Consider the following 6,000-nt stretch of genomic DNA (forward strand, 5'->3'; position numbering starts at 1 on the left):
ATTTGGGGCCTACGTAAGGTAATAGGCCGAGCCATACCCAATATTTTTTTACACATGTCTGGCATATCTAAGCCAAAGCCTAGCCTATTTACACCCCTAGTTGAAAGGGAGATTGGCAAGAAATTGAAGGTGGTCAGATCTGAAATGATTGTGAGTATTGCGGCCTATTTGATGCATACTGTAGAGCGGCCGAGATCCGACTTGAGAAGACGCCTCCCAAGACTCCACAGTTGAATGGACTTGTTGAGAGGATGAACCGGACTATTGAAGAAAAGGTCTGAAGTATGCTATCTGTAAGAACCCGCACCGTAAATTAAGGAAATTAATTAATTAATTATGTGAAATTAGTAAATAATTCCATAATTAACCCTAATAATTATTATGAGGCTTAAATAATTATGGTAAGTGATTAATAATGCTGAAAGTCGCTTTTCTGACGAAAAGTGCAGATACCGGTTCTGCTACTCGGTATAAATGCGTACCGATGAAGTATCCCGGAAAATTATAATAAGTGCATGAATATTCCTAGAATATTATATAGGATTTGTAAAACAAGTTTCAGGTCAAAATAATGAGAATTGATGCCTGAACTAATACTGTCAGTGTCAAAATGCGTACCAGAAAAGTGTTGCGAAAAATTAAAATAATAATATGACTAATCCTAGAAAAATGGCTAGGTTCAGAATATGAATTTTGAGATTAAAACGATAAGCATAACTATTAATGCTAATACTGTGCGATTAAGCTTAAGTGAGCCTATAAATAGGCTTGGCACTAAACCCTAGGCCAAAATTTTGGCTGCCTACGTGAAGAAAACCGATCACTCATCAGCTGCCACCCTACCCCTCCCATTCCATAGCCTTCTTCTTCACAAACTCCACCAAAGAGACCATCTTTGTTCATAGTTCCTTCATGAAAGTGGTTTAGGTGAGTGAGAGCAAGGCTTGTGTGAGTGAAAGGTCCCTGTTTGCTGAGTTTTGGTTCTGTCTTGGTGTGGTTTTAGGGCTGTATTTCTGAGTTTGGTGTGAGGGATCATCTTCTTGGCACTTTTGAGCTTCATGGTGCCATTTTAATGGAGAAAGGTCCAACCTTGTGATACATTTTCGTGGCTTTGTTGAACCTGAGTTTTGGGTCAGTTTGGAGAGCTCCAAGAGCCTACTTTTCTGTTGAGTTTGAACCTCCATAGATTGTGATTCTGTTGTGTTTAGACTTTGAGTTTGTGCGGACTCTTGGCTTGGGTAGCCAGCTTGCAAGGTAAGCTTTCGTGTCCTCGGTTTAGCCATTGTTGGTTCCACCATGTCCCTTAGGGGTATGGTTATATGCATGATGTTGTTTTCATGATATATTGATTTGTAAAATGCTGTTGAGTTGTTATATGCAAGTGCCTTTATGATATGCATGTGGTGTTCCACCTATACGGTAAGCCTGAGTATGTGGTACATACAATAGGGTGAGGCTGTGGGTGAGGTGCAAACGATGTTCCTTGTACTAACTGTAGGTAATAGACGTATTCCTGCATTTCTCTGGCCAGTAGAATAGTATTGACACACATGGCATGAATATCTGTTGCAATACATAGTTTTGGAACTTATATTGGAATTACTGCTTTTGAACTTATATTGCACATGTAAGTGAGCTTGGGGTGGAAGATCCTTGAGGACCCCTTGTCTTACTGAGATTTCTTATTTAGAGATCTCACCCCACGTTTGGGGACACTTATTTCAGGTTCAGGTAACCCAGGGGTTGAGACCTCCAGTGGTAGGAGGCCAGAGCTGAATTAGATATTGCTGTTAATTGCTAACATGTTGGATGCTGGATATGCCTGTTGCTTTTATGCGTTTAGCTTTAGTTATTATTATGATGTTGCTGTTGAGACTGTTGTTGGGCTTTTTTGCCTTATTTGGTGAGCATGGGGTTTGTCCATGCCACATTGATTGACGATGTCTTGTTTTTAGTTATGAGTTGTAATAATGTATCAGGATATTGTCCAGGCTACGTGTTGTAGTCCTGTGACATAGATACTCACTTTATTTATATATTAAGGTATTTCAGTTAGCTGTCTTTGCAATTTACATACAGGCGATGTTTTTATGAAAATGATTAAGTAATCAACTTGGCTAAGTATAATGACGTCATAATTGAAAAGAAAAAGATATTCCGCATTTTTAAATTAAGCGTGGCTAAATACGATGACATGTTAAAAAACTGGGTATACACGGGGTATTATACTATCCAATGTCGGATTGCCGAAATTATTATGGGGAGAAACCGTCAGAACTGTTGTTACTTGATCAACCTCTCACCATCACGGCCACTTGAAGGAGAAATTCTAGAAGAAGTCTGGACAGGTCAGAAAGCGGCCTATGATCAACCGAAGGTGTTTGGATGCCGAGATTTTGTATATATCCCTAAAGATGAAAGGGTAAAGCTCGATGCAAAGACAAAGGAATGTATTTATCTCGGTTCATCAAAATTCGAGCTTGGTTTTCGACTTTGGGATCCAATCAATAAGAAGATAGTGAGAAGCCAAGATATGATCTTTCATGAAGATGAGACCATTCATGACATCTCGAAGTCCAAAGTTCGGATTATTGTCAGACGCGAAGAATCCATCCCTCCTGTCCGAGCTGAAGCAAGGGGAGAAAATCAAGAGAATGAAGAAAGTGATGACTAACAACAAGCTGATGATGACCAAGATATTGTGGTCCGAGTTGATGATGAGATCTGGGATGAGAATGATGAACCGGGTTCTCAAGCTGAAGAAAAGCCGAGATATCCAACTCGAGAAAGAAGACCATCTACAAAGTACCCACCTGATGAATACACCGTTGTTGCTGAAGATGGTGAGCCTCAGAGTTATGATGAGACAATGAAGAGCTCTGACAAAGAAGAATAGGAGAAGGCAATACAAGACGAGATGAAGTCTCTGCACGAAAATCAGACATATGAGCTAATCGAGTTGCCTAAATGAAGACGAGCTCTGAAAAATAAATGGGTCTACAAGATTAAGAATGAAGAAAATGGGCAGAAGCCGAGATACAAAGCCCGGATTGTAGTGAAAGGTTGCAATCAGAATAAAGGAGTAGACTTTGAGGAGATCTTTTCTCCCGTGGTGAAAATGACCTCGGTCCAAACCGTATTAGCCATGGCAGTTTTGATGGACTTCGAGGTAGAACAAATGGACATGAAGATGACATTCCTTCACGGTGATTTAGAAGAAGAGATATATATGGAGCAACCTGAACGGTTTCGAGCTCCATAACAAGAAGACTTGGTATGCTGGTTGAAGAAGAGTCTATACGGTTTGAAGCAAGCACCTCGGCTGTGGTGCAAGAAGTTTGAATCCTTAATGACTGATCACAAGTTTGAGAAGACAGAGGCTGACCACTGTGTATTTATGAAGAGGTATGAGGCCGAAGATTTTCTGATTTTGTTGTTATATGTTGACGACATGCTTATTGTAGGAAAAGAAAAATCGAGGATATCCGCCCTGAAAAAGGCATTAAACTCGTCCTTTGCAATGAAGGACCTCAGCCCTGCAAAGAAGATACTCGAAATCAAGATTATCCGAGATAGACAAAAGAAGCTATTGTGGCTAAGTCAAGAAAAATACATTGAGAATATTCTGAAGAGATTCAGCACGGACAAAGTCAAAACAGTAAGCACCCCATAGTCGGACACATAAAGCTGAACCAGAAGCAATGTCCAAGATCTGATGAAGACAATGATGATATGCTGAAGATCTCGTACCAATCCGCTGTCAGAAGCTTGATGTATGCAATGGTTTGCACTAGACCCGACTTGGCATATGCTGTTGGAATGGTGAGTCAGTATCTGTCAATCCCCGACAAAGAGCACTGGGAAGCAGTGAAGTGGATCTTCAAGTACCTTCGAGGTCTGACCAACTTATGCCTCTGTTTTGGAGAAGGTAGAGCCGAGTTGCAAGGCTACTCGGACGCTGATTTAGGGGGAGACGCTGACTCAAGAAAGTCGACGACGGGATACTTGATGACTTTTATGGGAGGAGCTATCTCCTGGCAATCAAGACTTCAACAGTGTGTTGCACTATCGACAACCAAGGCTAAGTACATTGCCGCGACTGAGGCAAGCAAAGAGATGCTGTGGATGAAGAAGTTCCTCATAAAACTTGTCCATGATCAAGATAAGTATGAGCTAGGATATGACAATCAAAGCGCAATTCATCTTGCGAAAAATTTGACCTATCACTCCCGCACTAAGCACATTGGTGTGAAGTATCACTGGATCTAGGATGTGATGGAAGATGGAGAGCTCGAACTCGTCAAAATGCACACTGACCAAATTTGGTCCAACATGATGACGAAGCCGGTTCCAACAAGGAAATTTGAAGACTACTGCGAAGGAGCCGGTTGCTGAAGCCGACGCATTAAAGTCGAAGGGGGAGATTTGTTGAGCTTTCTCCTTCAATGCTAAGCCCAAGCTCATTAAGGAGTTTCCTAAAAACCCTAAACCCTAGATTCCACCTCCTCTATATATTCATTAGTTATGGGTAGAGGCTATAGAAGAAGATTATTAAGAGACTCTTGAGTGACACTTGAGAGATTTGTGAGTAAAGTTTTGAGCTTTGCATTTGAGAGCACCTCTAGAGAGTTTGAGTGAAACATCTTTAGAGAAGTTTGATTATCACCATTGTTGGAGAGGTTAAGTGAACCACCACTTTGGTGAAGGTTGATTCTTTGTACCCATTATTATCATAGTGAAAATTTGAACTGGACTAGGTCCCGTGAGTTTTTACTTCTACATTGGAGAATATTTTTCCACGTTAAAATCTGCTTGAGTTCTCTCTCTCTCTCTCTCTCTCTCTCTTCTTTGTGTTTTTTGTTTTGTTTTTCCATTGCGCTGCTCGACCTGGTGAAGCTTAGGCCGAGTTAAGATTGCCGAGATCTAAGATCCAGAATCTTGTTGATTGACTTTCGCTAAAAGGGTTCTTCGCAGAGTTGAGGGAACCGAGTTCCCAACATAGCCAAGATGTCTGTGTGCATAGTATTGGCACTAATAGTAAATAGGTTTAAAAGTGCATACCTGAGGTCTTTAGCCTATTATTATAAGGATTACCTTTGTGGGCTTGGGTCTTTAAAATCTCCAATTGATATGACATTTACCTTGATTGATGGGGTTAGAGATCTTATCCCTTGATCCACTCCAGATTATATGATCGTGATATCCTTATCCAATCTTGCTATTGGTAGAGTTGTTAGGACATGGATCGAGTCGATAACACATAGCATTACTTCCTCTAAAGTAAAATGAAATACATTATTACTAAATCATAGGATTAGTCTAGTGAAAAAAAATTTAGGTAGATTACATCACTTCTAGATTCGAACTAAACAAAATAGCATGCACCGTGACAAGAAGAACGCATAAAACAGAGGCTTTCCTAGTCTAGAAATTTAAATTGGATGTTCAAAAACGAGAAATTAAGCATGATCTGGTGGAAATTAATTCACAATTAACTATATTTGACAAAAGGCAGAATACATTGTAAAAGAAAAACCCATAATCTGCTAAACAGGACTCATGAAAACCATTACTATAACACACTTAAACAAATAATGCAAACCAAAAGTAGGAAATCAACCGTAATACCCTTATAACAGTGTGGCAAGCTTCAGTCATATTAGAAGCATCACACTTTATTGGGTAATCAACCCTTTGGAAGGGGTTCAACAACAATAATTGTACATGGGAAATACTTTTCTCCATTTGTAAGAAGAAAACTATTTTAATATCAAGACACATTGAAAATTTTAATACTTTTTTTAAAAAAAATAAAACAAGTGATGGCCCCATGTATTGTTCTCTTTGCAGGAAAGGGGGACAGTTACCTGCAACATAAGATAAATAAAATCCATTGTATAATTTAATGAAAAATGTAACGGACAAAAACATTAAGGCCTGAAAAGAGATATAAAAATAAAAAATTAGTGTTGGATATAACACTTAATTTGTCTTTTTTTC

Source organism: Gastrolobium bilobum, unplaced genomic scaffold (genome assembly GCF_033153095.1).
Source record: "Gastrolobium bilobum isolate Gb01-03AN ecotype WA unplaced genomic scaffold, APGP_CSIRO_Gbil_v1 utg33098, whole genome shotgun sequence".
NCBI lineage: Eukaryota > Viridiplantae > Streptophyta > Magnoliopsida > Fabales > Fabaceae > Gastrolobium > Gastrolobium bilobum.